Source organism: Xenia sp. Carnegie-2017, unplaced genomic scaffold (assembly GCF_021976095.1).
Source record: "Xenia sp. Carnegie-2017 unplaced genomic scaffold, XeniaSp_v1 HiC_scaffold_24, whole genome shotgun sequence".
Classification (NCBI taxonomy): domain Eukaryota; kingdom Metazoa; phylum Cnidaria; class Anthozoa; order Malacalcyonacea; family Xeniidae; genus Xenia; species Xenia sp. Carnegie-2017.
In genome coordinates, this window is record NW_025813487.1 from 2,052,894 (window position 1) to 2,067,622 (window position 14,729).

Consider the following 14,729-nt stretch of genomic DNA (forward strand, 5'->3'; position numbering starts at 1 on the left):
TTTCTTGATCTTGCTAATCCCCAGGCGTACCTCAACACCTTTTCCTCGACGCCTTCCCATGATTCCTTTCTCGCAACGTCATCGTACATGCGAAAGAGAATTCTCAACAGGCAGGCCAAACTGGACGTCTCTTGTTTCAATAAATTGGGCTTCGACTGTCCTTTAAAACTTTCAAATGATCAAAAAATTATACAGAGAAGTTTATAATGAATGAAGCAAGGAAAAGTTTACTTGTGTGTCCTCAATCTTTATTTATAAGAAAAAAACCATGCGTGCAGTATAACCATAAAAGCAAATGTTTTTTACTTTCACAAGACTTGGTCTAATGACCTTAGAATTTCCCACCTGTTTTATGTAAATTAAACATTCAGAAAAGGGGGGGAGGATAGTTTAAGCTCATACGACCAAATCTGGTAAAGAAACTTTGTCACGCTGCATGTGGGTGTCTAGGTATACGGACATGCACAGCTTTTGGAGTAAGTGCCCTAATAGAAAGGACAGCCACAAATTTGCCTTTTTGCTTGAACGTTTTGAATGTGATGTTTTTACTCGTGTATTAATTTTCAATTCAAATAAAAACTGTACAAAAATGTGTCGCTTGTGTCAAATGATACAATATATTAATGAAGCGTTTACCAGCTTTCCAAAGCGCCGTTGTCAGCTCGTTGTTACAATTGAAGCTTTTAGCAAACTTATACGAGTCCTCCAGCACTCCGCAAAACAAAAACAGCTGGTTATAGGTAAGATGTGGAAACATTCCGTCGTGTTTTCGTTTAGCAGTTCGTCGAGGAGTGTTGAGACCCTGAAATAATGAAAAACTAAGTCACCAATCATAATGAGACATGTACGATTATTGAAAGTGAACAACTCTGACTACAGTGTATCGTTGCTACTTATAACAAAATGCAAAGACATGAAATTGTATGAAAGTTCAGCTCTGGGTAAATAAACGTCAAAAACCAAGATGCAAAACCCTCAAAGAGTTTATTTAATTAGATTATGGTTGACAATCTCTCTCTAGAAAAACACGGTTGTAGCTACATATGGTATTCAAATGACTATTTTTTAACTAAATAGTCCGACTTCGATTGTGTATATCATAGTGTAATCAGCACGATAGGTGATCACATAGTTCAGTTTTATGATTTCTTTTGGTATTTCGGGAAGGAAAGTAAAATTCGTAAAATTTGCAATTTGGCTATTTTTACACCAATGCCGGCAATTTTGTGAATCAGTTTGACCAATCAGGTGAAAGAGGATTTACTACACCATTGCAGGTGATTTAGAGAAACAATTTGAACAATCAGGTCAAAGAGGATCTTACAAGCCTGTATACAACACATAAGGAACTTTAAGGAATTCAACTCAAGGAAATCGTTTATTCTATAAAGTCTCTCGAGGATAGTTATTGAAATTTTTACGTGTCTAAAGAAGGAGGAACCAGTTGTGAACTCGATAAATAGGGAGGTTCACATATTCATGTTTTGCTGTATTAACTTCCAGTGAAATAAATTGTTCTCTACAGATTAAGAGATGCATATATGACTTTGTGACCACCCCACCCCTACAACCACAGAATAATAATTATACAAAAAGGGCCACCTAAGTGAGCACTGCATCCTCATGGCCGCCATTATTCCAGCAAGATATATTTATGGTTTTTCATTTGTTTCCAACCACTACAATGAAATTAAAAATATTTCAATATAAGAAATGACGTCGGTTCATTTTAGTGTTTGGAAACAAGTAAAAAACCCTAAATATCTTGCTGGAATAATGGCATTCAATATGCGCGGCACAATATGCTTGAGGACAAAAACATCAAAGGTTCCGACACAAGTGACTTTTCTGTATATTACATATTCTGTGCTTCAGCTAAGAACTTTGATATGCTACCAAGGGGAACTCTGGTATAAATTTTCGTAATCATTTCCGTAATCACGCTCAGACGATTTGTTCATTTGTAGGTAAAAATCAAACATTTGAATATGCCAAACAAAGGGCCAATTTATCTTATTAGAGGTTTATCCAAAATAAAATAAAATAAGTAACAAATGCCAAAAAATAAAACAAAAATGAGTTTCTTAAGTCAGTGTTAACAGGAGAAGTAGTAATAATTACTAATTAGTAACATTATTAGTTCTATTAGTAACAATTAACAACATTATTGTTTCAAACATTGCAAAAAATGTAAATTTTTAGAACATAAGCAGTTTCAGGAAATGTTACATGACGTCGCTGTTTACTTCAGATTGAGTTTTTCAAACGCATATATCAATCATACGTTTTGCTACGACTTTCCAATAAACCAAAGTAAATTAAACACATAAATGGCAGCAGGCTGGGACAACAATTTATTAATCTCAATTGATTTCTAACACATAGTTACCTGGTTCGTGTTCTTCGACAGATTCAAATCGTAAACTAGGCGTACTATGTAGACTAATGCTGTCCTCCTCCCTTTTATTCAAACCTATTGACGACTGCTGGCCATCTTGTTCGTCCTCGTCTAAAAAATAATATGGAAAATATTCCACTTGTTACTCAAAGAATGCAAGCTGTTGATCCATACGAGTTAAAGATTCACACAAGCTATATTGCAATATGCGAACTTTTGCTTCATATGAGCTTTTGGTTCAAATGAGCTTTTTTAATATGCGAGCTTTAGCTTACCATGAAATATTTTCCAATCTTTTAATCATGGAGACAATTGAAGCAAAAATTTTCCTTTAAAAGAATTCACAAACTTTTTATTTACCTTTCGGATATTTGGGCACGATATCATCCTCCAGGTCGACAGGTGACATTATCTACAATATACGTCAATTTTGAGAGTAATAAATACATAAAACAAACAGAATTGTTATGAAAGTTTGTCAATAATGATAGAGCGTCGGTTTTTAAAATTTCATAAAAAGTACTAAGGGGCGGATTACATGATCCCGGTAGCCGGGATTCAGCCAAGCGTTAAATCATTTTGGCAAATGGAAACGATTCAATACTTATCATCAGATAAATCTTCTCGAGCAATTTAACAATATTCTGATTTAATAACTACGCAAAACATTTAAAATTAAAACAACCAATTTGCCATAATTTGAGAATTACAACCGGAATGACGTGTGGCGCTTCGCAAGCAGTTCTAATTTTTAACCTTGAAGTTTTGGCTCTTTTCAATCCCTTGAAAATCATCGGGGCTAGCTCGCTATCCGGGCCAGTCCGCCTCCATATAATCAGGCCCTAAGTGTAACTTACCTTGAGTGGTGATGACGCAGGAGTGACATCAGGTGTGGGTAGACTCATTACTTGTTGGTCAGCGGGTCTCCATTTCAATAGTTCGTTAGGTACGGTAGATTCAAATATCGTCTTTACACATTGACATGTCTTTTCCCAAACGTCTTCGGAGAACGTGTTACCATTGGATATGACGAGATTTTCCAAACAATTGGTACCAGACCTCGCTAACTGCTCGTTATCTAAAGACATGTATTGAACGAACGAGCAAAGCAGGACATGGTGTTACAAAGCATTTACAGTCGAACCAGTAAGAAACTCTGATACTTCTCGTATACCAATGTACCTCAAACCAAACCAATCATAAACTCTCATACTTTAAACCAATCACACACTCTCATACTTCAAACCAATCACAAACTCTGACACAACGAGCCAATCACCAAGGCATATGCCAAGCACAAACACGTTGCGTAATCTCAAGCTAACCTTGTTTGACACACCACTCTAGATGACCATACATATCAAGAAGAATTTCAGCAAGAGTATCAAAATACTGAGTAAAAACATCGATGATAAAATATAGAGCGTGATTACAAGTTGTTGTCATCCATTCTGATTTCTATAAAGAAACATCACAAATTTCAAAATATTCTCAGCTGATGTCTCATTTTATGACGAGGAAATACAACACCTTATACACAGACTTTATTCTATGTAAAGGAAACGACCTTCTCGCTGTTTAACATTGCTCCCTCCTGATTTAAAGGCAAAAGCATTCTTTACAGGTGGGTAACTTTCACAAACGAGTGTTTCAAACCTTCTATACTGGTACAAATCCTTTACACAAAATGAAATCGGTGTGTGAATAGGGATTGCAAGAGGATAAGAGTGGATACAGAATGAAGTGAATACGAGTAGATATACAGAATGAAGTGACTCTAGAATGAAAATGGATAGAAGTGAATAAGAAATAGAGGAGGATATGAGGGGATCATTGAACTAAAATACATGGAACGCTACATGAAGCAAATAATTGAAGCCAAATCTTACACCCAGACACGCGTGTTTAGTGTTTCGAGATTCTCTCGCGGAGTGAAAATTGATTGAACTACACACGCGTGTCTGGGTGTAAAATTTGGCTTCAAAAAATTACTACGGTTTTCTATTACAGTTAGCGTTCCATGTATTTTGGTTCAATGGAGTAGATACACAACTGAAATGGATGAGTGAATGAGGAATGAAAGTGGATAGTCGTGAACACATGAAATGAAGATTATTCCATGTGGAACTGGATAGTCGTGTATGCAAGTTGACCTTTTTGCGATATAATGCGTGTTTCTGGCAATCATAGACAATAAGACCACAATAACGACATATTATAAACTACGTGTTTTGAGCCGTGGTCGATTACGGGAGAATAATGACCGGCAAAAATGTTTCTGAGCCAATCAAAGCACGCCATTTAGCCGGAAGTGACGCTTGCCATATATTAAGAGTACAATAATGACAGTTTTCCAACCTCTTGCCAATCTATCTATCTGTCTGGTAGTTTCATGTTGTCGAAAATTCGAAACACGACTTTAAACACATAACGCCACCAATGTTGGAAAAACGTGTTCCCGTATGTTTTCATGATTTCAAACATCACGGTTAGGCCTCTAGTTGATGGATGGAAAATAGGTCACATTCTAATTATACAATACGTACTAATCTATACAGTACATACAACTCAATATTTCCACCATACCTTGTTCTGACATCTAGTTTACATCGGTTGATGATACACGAAAGCTCAAAAAGGACTGGAAACCAGCCTTTCACCCAGATTCTGTCCTGCTCTGATATCCCAGCATCCTCTACTCCGTAGTCTTTAAACATCTGTTTATAAACGAAAAGAAAACAGACGCCATTGAAAAATGCTACACTAAAAAGAGATTAAAATATATAATTTGGATTTGATTTGATCCAAAGTGGTTAGCTTTCATGTGATTTTGCATAATTTTAAATCATTTCAAAGGTGAAAAGAAAGTAGATTTGCAATCGTCGTACCACAGAATTTTCGGAAACAAATTTGGCGCAATTTCGTATCAGTCTTATTGCTTCCATACTCGTGTCCGGGAAACTTGAGTTTCATGCGAATTCCGAGAGACACTTGACGGCATCTTGGAAAGAGTCGATGGTTGCGGAGAAATATTTCTCAAAAATAGTGGCTGAAAGAGAAAATGGGGGATGTGAAATTTATACACTGATAATCTTGTGGGAAAAATGAATCTGTGAAAGCTTTGATTTACAAGTGACGTTGAAACTGTAGAGAAACAGGGCTAGAAAAGTTTCAATAACTCTGCCTTTTGACACGTAATTTGCATCAACGAAAAAATGTTTCACACATTTATTTCCTATCTCCATTAACTCTTGTTTAATTTTCATTCATGCATCATGAGGCGAACATCCATCGACTTTATGGTAAATAAAATTTGACCTTGAAAACTTATACAAATATGGCTGATTTACCATGGAAAAGAACGAACACATAAAATTCTTGTTGCAAAATAAACGAAGTTCTCTGTCATATCCGAGAAACACATTTACTTAAACGTTATTCCAATTTTTTTGAATTTAATTTAATATTTTAGAAATGTCGAAGTACTTCAAGCTTGAAAACGGATTTACCATAAATTTCTTCAAACATATGCAACCATTTTCATTTTAAAATTTACACCGATACAAGAACCTTATCCAAGAGCACAACAGACAGGTCGGCGGTAAGATTAGAAGAAGAACCTCCTTTCTTAAACTACAAACCTGTTGTTTGAAAAGCGAGTTCCACGATTCCTTCATCATGATCGGACGCAGCCAAATGAAAAACGGCGAAAACATTTTTCCAACCAGATTTGATGTTTGCGGCTTGCGAATGCACCATTTGTGTGACACATCGTACGACCATATCACGAATTGTGGAAGAACTAAAATGTGAAAAATCGAGTTGTTGATTCAAGCAAATCGTAGACTGGAAATTGCACTCCTTGTTGCCAAGTTCATAAAGATATCGAAGAAAGAATTTTAATCAAATCCTTCGAATTATAACAGACAAAACAGAGCGATTGATTGAAAGACTTCCTTTGTAAAATTCTTCGTAAAATTTCAACTTGGAAAAGAATCTGCAAAGTCTGCCACAAATTTTGTTTATTTTAAAGAAAGATTTTCAAGCTGCAAGAAACTTTACATTTTCTGACAGAATTGACTCCTGCATAAACTTACCTGTTTTTCTTCACTATGTACTCAAAGGGTCGGAGAAAATCCTTTTGAAATCGGAAATTTGGCAATTCCCCCTTTTCCAAGAATTTCATGGATAATTGTCGCAAAGAGTCGACACAGAAGAACGCAACTTCTTCATTACGGTTACAACCACACTAAAATGGCAAATAAATTATCTAAGATGGAGAAGTACTATAGTTGGTAGAACATTGGAGATGAAGCCATTGATTATCTTGTTTTTATACTTGAGATATGAAAGAAACTAGAACTGTGTTTTAAAATATCATAATAGTTCACAGTTGATCTGATAGTTTAGTTGATAGAGCATTGAAGACAACAATCATCTTGTTACTATACCTGAGTACATCATAACAACGTGATGTTATTATCCATAACATCAAGATACAATCTTAGTCGTTAATAATCGCTAACCTTGTTAAAATGATCTCTCAATACAGCCCATATTCGTGACCATTGTAGCCGAATACGACCCATATTGTAATAAGCAATCTCTACGATCTTCTGCAGACTAAACATACGTATCGTTGTAGGATTGGAAAGCTCAACTTCCGAGACTTGACGTAAACCTTCCACGAAATCGACTTAGGAGAAAAACGAACACATTTTGAGATTTGGATACAGGAAGTAACGATACTTGGTATTTGAGAAATGGGGATTTGGATACCGGGGATTTGGATACTTGGTATTTGGTATTTGGGAACAGGGGATTTATGTACTAGAAATTTGGGTACTTGGGATTTCGGGTATTGGAGATTTGGATACTTGAGATAAAGAATGGTCAGTGAATTATGGTCAAGTTAGATGTATAAAAATGTTATGTAAGATGCAGTTTAATGTATACATGCAAACCTACCGATAGCATCACCATCCAGTTTCACTGATCCCGTGAAAACTCTAAACGTAATAAAACACAATGAAGAAGTCGAGATGAAGATATTCTGCTGAGAGAACATAACGTATGGATAGTGCACGAGTTCTTCAAAATTTTATTTTCATGTTTATGTTCAAGATTCTCTGGTTCACTTGAGCCTGAAGATGACTATCGCTAAGGATGTCAAAACGTCAGTCAACAATAACAATAACAGTCATTCTCAGGACTCTGCTAACATGGACAATGAACATGTCTACATAGAGAATCATTCATCGATATTTTTTGCTGTTACAAGCCCCACTCTAGCTTAAAGACAATTTTAAAGATTCCTGGGAGAGGGGCAGAGGTGAAGCCGGAACGCTGGATGGGAGGGGTGAATATTAATATATTTAGTTTTGCTTGACTTTATTTAATTTGAAAAGAAATTAGTTAATACCATAATATAATACCATATATATGAATATTCACCTCTCCCCCTGCATTAATGTTCTAGCTTCGCCCCTGGGGTGGGAGATAGGTCACAAAACACAATCCACATAGCTATCATTAAAGTAAACGTTACCTGTCAACTGCAACGACAACACTTTGTGCAGCGGTCTCCCCAATGGCTTCCTGTGAGCCAGCTGCTTTTTTCGAGTCAGCGGCAACAGGCATCCTACCTTCATAGAAATACAAGCAAAGAAAAGCACCCAACATTTTTCTATGAGGGTCACAACAATGTTATAAGCAACCTGAAGTTATATCATAAGATGTCTTTTTGTTTGCGGTGAATGCTGTGGGTGAGTTAGTAACACCGCTGGACGCCGTGTGAAGGTATCGCGTTTTCACACCTGTACCGATAAGTTGAGCCAATTCAAGTTGGGAAATGCATTTCAGTATCTAGAATGAAAACAATGACTTTAGGGAAACGTAAAAAGATGCGCCGAGCGGAACAAACATTTGAGCAACGAAAACGAGTGTCCAACAAGACGAACATAAACGTTAAATACATACGTAGAAAATATCTTCAAATAAAAAATATCTTGAGAAAAAACTTCCTTTTCTTATGCATAATTATTACTGATGTACATTTGTGATACGATTCTCTGATGAAGGGTATGGAATACGGTCAACAAAGCACTTGGAAAAATGAAAGTTAAAGACTGTAGCAATATCGTGAAGTTTCCACTACAGACAAGACCTAGACTTTTTCCTTTGATGAAAAAAACAACCGATCATATTTTCAGTCGTAGACACCAACCATAATATATAGCAAGACGATTCTCTCTACCTCGAGCCAAGACTTCCCGATGTAATTACCATCCGTTTGAGCGATGGTAAGAAGTGTCTTGATCGTCTCGATGTTCTTCGTTTTCATTTCATGAATATGCGTGCCACTGGTCGCAGTAAGTAAAGTGAACCTGGATAGCGCTTGTACGAAAGCATCTCTTTCCAACTACAATGTGAAAAGAGTTATTAGGAGTATCAAAAATGAACTTAATGGTAAAGAATCTCCATTCATATTCCCTAACATCATTATAACTAACTGTAACCATTGAAAAACTTTTAAGAAAAGATTATTTCACATTCACATGCATCCTGATATATCCATATATGTACACAAACAGACAATTAATTCAAAGGTAAACAAACATCTGTTTTTATTGTATACATATGAGTATCATCTAAACCTTGAACATATAACACGCAAAGAACACGACGTGTATGTAACTACGTAAATATATTCATAAATTTCAACAATTCAACATTCAACATATTTTTGAATATATATTTATGTCCGGGAAAGGTCACCAGGGATGAAAAGGTATGCAGAGACATTAATGTCGTTATTTCATACCCAAATATATAAAATGAACAGAATGTTGTGTGTTTATCAACTTACAGGCATGCTGAATATGCAAGATATTCGTATTGCACAGCGGATTCCATCAAGACAAAATGAAGCAACAGAAGGATCGTCGTTGTCTTGTAGATTGACGCTGAACGCGGCAAGAAACGGACTCCATGCAACCTTAAACACACAAAACAAAATGGTCAACAATGGGTACTGGGACCGGTTGTAAGAAGCAGCTTTAGCTTAAGTAGTGGATTATCTCAAAAGAAAATCCAGTCAAATCATTCATTGGTCAGTTAAAATATTAGATTATCAAACAGATTTACTCTTAGTTATCGCAAACATTCATTACATAAAATCTAAGTCTTTTCTTTAACAAGATTAAGATGAACGTCATGTTTTGAAATCTACGCCCTCCGTACTTGGCACTGTCCGTATAAGTTGACATCACAATTAACGCTTCGTTAATCAATCCTTACATACACCACAAACATTACCCTCAAGACTCCACCCCCACCCCCCGTACCTTGAACATTGTCTTCACGTGAACAATCTGTGTCGACGTGACAAAATCCGTCTGAATATGACTTACTTCTTCCATTTGTGTTTTGGCGTTTTCCGCCATCTGCTCCATTTCCATAGAATACAACATACGACGATGTTTCTCACTTTGTAAATCTGTAAAGTGGAAGCACAATAAAAATCTCTTTACTTCCATGAAAATGCATTGGAACTCTCTTAAGACCAACACCGAACATCACAATATCCATTATAAGCCCCTTTCCTACACCCATCTCAAGACCGACACCTCCATCTCAAGACCTTCACCTTCATCTCAAAACTAGGACTCAACACTTCGCAGTCAAGACCTTTACCTAGCATCTGTACAATTTTTTCAGTTAAGCCTTGATTCTCGAATTAATATTGCAATACATACATGTAGCATCGTATCTACTGTTCACTTTTGGTGTATGTTTCATCTTGATTTCATTCTGTGCAATATCATCATAAATTGTTTCAAGATATTCAGATGGAAGATCTTTACTGTCATTTATACCACGATTCATTTGAATGTACTGCTCTTTCGTTATCTTCCGTTTAACCTGAAAGAAAATTTCACGTGATTACGATGTCGCATCTAAAGGCTAAATTTTCACGTGATTCCAATGAAGGCTCCATATGAACGCCATGAAAATCTCGCGTGACCACAATGGAGTCACGTGATGTTAGAAATAAAGTCACTTTTATAGAAAACCATTGCAAATAAAGTAAGTCTGTGTAACCTGTGAACTATGTAGATCAGTAGTCAACATGATGATAGAATAAGCCAGAACGTAGGCAGCGTCTGCACTAGCAAACACATCGTCACTAAAATACAAATGATAAATATAAAATGAACGGACCAGCATTCAATGCGAGATGTAAAACAACAGATAACAAGACACAAATCATGTCCTTACTTTGGGTTCGTTTCACAGAACCTACTCGCAAACTTCTCCATGAGTCGATCGATCTTTTGCGCTTCACCGGGAAGCCGGAAGTTATGTAAGAACAATCGCAGAGCTTGCACAAGATTGGTACCAGTGAAATCCAACTGATCTATATAGGCGTACATTATCTCCCGTTCATATCCAAAAAGTATAGGAAGACACGAGGAACAGTTGAGGATATGACGAACAGTTGAGGACATGACGAATAATAGATCTAAGTCTATTATTGTTTGCTTATTTTGAACAGTAGCAAATCATACTGAATTCTGTCAATATTATTCAATGGATAGAGAAATTTTGAGCATTTAAAAATTGTTTTGTTTTTTATGGACAAAATAACCAAGAGATTTGAAGATAATGCCTAGTTTCAAACAGCTTTTGTCCTTTTACATGGAGTTTAATGCAACCTTAAACATATTTTAGACATTCTTCATTTTACGATTAAATTTTCTGATTTACTATTTCATGTATCATGAGCAAACCATCCATGGGCTTCATAACAAATTAACATAATCAACTTTACTTGACTCAATTTAGGTTGAAATAAATACTTAAGATGAGAATCAAACGTCTTAACGTGATTTTCACGTGATTGTTAGGCGAGGGAATTATGAAAAAACATACTTACTGTCCTGGATCACCAATCAGCTCGCCAATCATAGTCTAAAACCATAAAACGCAACACTGGGTCAAAATCCGAAGCAACATTTAATGTTTCTACAAATTCCTTAAAGATTGCCTGCAAATGTGACAAAATGAAAACTTTAGTGAAAGAAGACAACATCATGTGAAATGAAACATAAGAATTGCAAGAGATAAAGACGGTCTAAAATGATCATTATTTTGTCAAGTGTATCATAAACAAAAGGATTGCACGGGATATAAATGGAGTAAAATGATCATCCCTTTGTCTAGTGTATCATAAACATAAGGATTGCAAGGGATATAAATGGACTAAAATGATCATCACCTTGTCTAGTGTATCATCAGTGTGTAAGAACTGAGCGACTTCGGTTGCTGTCTCACCAAGGAGACCTTCAGATTGAAGGAATTTTATACCTTTTGATGGATTCTTGTTAAATCTTAAAGTAAATCGTAAAATTGAATAAAAGTACAGAAGATAAGCAAAATTTTTGACCAAACTTGCAATTGAATTCCCTTTTCTTTCGTCTCTTTCTTCTGTTTAAGACTCTCGAATTCTTCAGCATCATCGATGGCTTTTGTACTATTAAGAGATGAATGACTACCCCCTGTATTTTGAGATTGTAGATCACCGGGTTCCCCCCCGTTTTCATTCTCCTCGGTGCTTCCTTTTGAAGAAATTGATGGTGCACCCTCAACCAGATCTGTCAGGAAATTTATATGGAAGAGATTAAACAGAAGTATTGAGGAATAACTATGATGATTTGGAGATCAATAAGGGATCGCATGGAACATTAAGAGGTTAGCCTGGACCATTAACAGATAGCCTAGATCATCGGGAAGATAATATAGATTATTGAGAGATAGACTAGAACATAGAGGGTAGCATGGGTCAATAATAAGTAACAATAAACATTAAGATATAGCCTTGATCCACCGCGAGACCAGCAAGGGTAAAAAGATAACTAAGGGATAACTTAGATCCTGAGAGGTTAACTACAATTGTCGAACAACTAGTTACGATTAAGAACATTAACGTGTGTATAAGAAAATAATGGAGTAGCTTCGATAAATAGGAGATACAGAGTATAGAAAGATGGAATCTTGATGGAGACCAAAATAGTCAGTGTAACCGATATCAAAAGAGGGGTACAATGGATCATAAAGCGATAACTTATCGAAATGTATAAAAATATTAAGTTTATATTCGCTACATACGAGTTTCTTCAGTTTCATAAAGATGTTAACACTCACCAAAATTATCGTCCACCTGAGAATCAGGTTTAAAGTAAAGATCCCTGCTCCATTCTACCATACATTTAAGAATAGAAACGAGACATTCCAGACCTTTGATACGAATACTGCGTTCTTGAACCTGGAAAAATCATATAAAAATAAGATGACATTGATACTATTCATATAAAAACGTGATAAAGAGATGTATTATAATCAACATTATCAGCACAAAATATTAGAGACATGTTCTAGTCCTTTTCATGTTGATAGACTATGCTCCAGTTTTTTCATGTTGATAGACTATGCTCCAGTTTTTTCATGTTGATAGACTAGGTTCCAGTCCTTTTTATAATAATAGACTACGTTCCAATCCTTTTCGAGTGGCATAGGTATGAACAAGAGAACGTAGAGAAGTAAACATTATGAAACATATTCATCAACTTACTGGTGTCGCTCCTAATTCAATAGCTTGACGTCCTTGGGCAACTTTAGACAACTCATTGATCAATCTTTGAAAGATATTTGACAAAGCCAATTGACAGTCGTAATTTAAATCTACATCAACGACCGTCTGTGCGTCTGCAATAAAGGACACAAATGGACATTAATGGCTAATATGAATGGATATTAATGGATGACAGGAAGATAAAATCAAAATTTAATTGTTGGTATATTGATAATTAGTAAGCAAAAAGATACACCTCACCTCTTTCACAACCACGAAGAAAATTAGAACAAGAGGATTGTGAAGACTGAATATAGGATGGGATTTGGAAATAAAAGATGCTTAATTGTTGTACAGGGTTAAGCAAACAGAGGAGGCATTTGGTAGAACTGGAGACAATGTCAGTGCAAGCTTTACACCGAAAATTAACGGTTTGCACCAGCTAGAGAGTTCTCACAAAGGTTTCTAGGTTTGCATAAGCCAGTAGAAACACAAAAGCACTTTTTAGGTCTTTTGTAAATAATAGTAATGCAAAACAGATAACTTCAAGAAAAAAGTTTAAAATTTTTCTCTAACATGTATTCATGATTCAGTTGCAAATTATCTTTAATTGATATAATTGATGTAGCTCAGATATGCACGTTTGTACAGGCTAATACAGAGCAATCATTTCACGCGTTATATTATTGAAACCTTTGATAATTTGATTCAGTTTCAAATAACGTCGTAGTTTAAAATTTTTTTTACAATCTGACTCCTGTTACTTGATGTCTCTTGCTTTTTTGTTGATCGCATACGTTTTTATGCTTCGTGCAAGTACTTAGCGAAATTTTTTTCTCTTAGAAATTCAATGAACGCTTTTTAAAATAGACTATTGTGTTGTAATTTTTCTTTAGAAACTGAAATATTTTAGTATCCATTTAAAAAAAAATAACGAGTGAACAGCAACTTTTTACTTGCAGCACTTGGCCTTTTATATTGACAACAAAAAATTGAAAGATTTAATCACAAAATCCTAGTTTAAACATGATTTTTTCATTTATCTTCAAATTGTAAAAATAGACCACCGTGATCCTTCATAATAACCACATACAAATGCAAACTAAATTTAAAACTTGTCAACTCTAATTACGAACTTTAAAACCTGCATCATGTTTCTTCATTCTCTTTTGCATTTGCCACTTCTCCATATTTGTAGAATGTAGTTAGTTAAATAGTCCAACATAAATGTTCGTTCATGTTATACAATGTTCTTTTAATAACTTTTTATCATTCCATTTATGGTGTAACCTCAATATTTAACAAATACAGTACAGATATCAGGGACCATCCTTTCTGAACATATTTCCCACTTTAAATTTGACCCTTTTAGTCGCGAATAGTAAAATCCTTCACATTACGAAAGTTTTAACAAGACGTGCTAATTTCTTCCATATATTTCTTACTTCGCCTGTTCGCCAGTAAATACACAGTACTTACATTTCCTCTCTATAAAGTTAAAGCGACTTGACTGACGTTAAAGTAGACACATACGAATTTAAATACTTTCACACTTCTGACATCGACGTCACGATAAAATTTTTTATTTTTATTGGCTGGTGCATATGACCATTGAAACCTACAATAATTAATCCTCTAACGTGTTTGAACAAAATTTTAACGCCTGTTTCAAACATCAAACTTTATATTTGTGAACAA

The 14,729-nt window shown here is 35.4% G+C and overlaps 1 protein-coding gene and 1 pseudogene across 12 annotated transcripts in view; both read right to left on the reverse strand.

The window, feature by feature from the left end:
• LOC124451505 (brefeldin A-inhibited guanine nucleotide-exchange protein 2-like) overlaps positions 1-10,753 on the reverse strand; it is an 87,799-nt gene extending 77,046 nt beyond the window's left edge. For all 12 annotated transcript variants that reach the window (XM_047002139.1, XM_047002138.1, XM_047002137.1 and 9 more), the window contains exon 1: positions 10,679-10,753. The gene's annotated coding sequence lies outside the window, so the exon portion shown is untranslated. The remainder of the gene's footprint in view (positions 1-10,678) is intronic.
• The window catches only part of LOC124451519, a 53,575-nt pseudogene continuing 43,617 nt past the window's right edge, over positions 4,772-14,729 (reverse strand).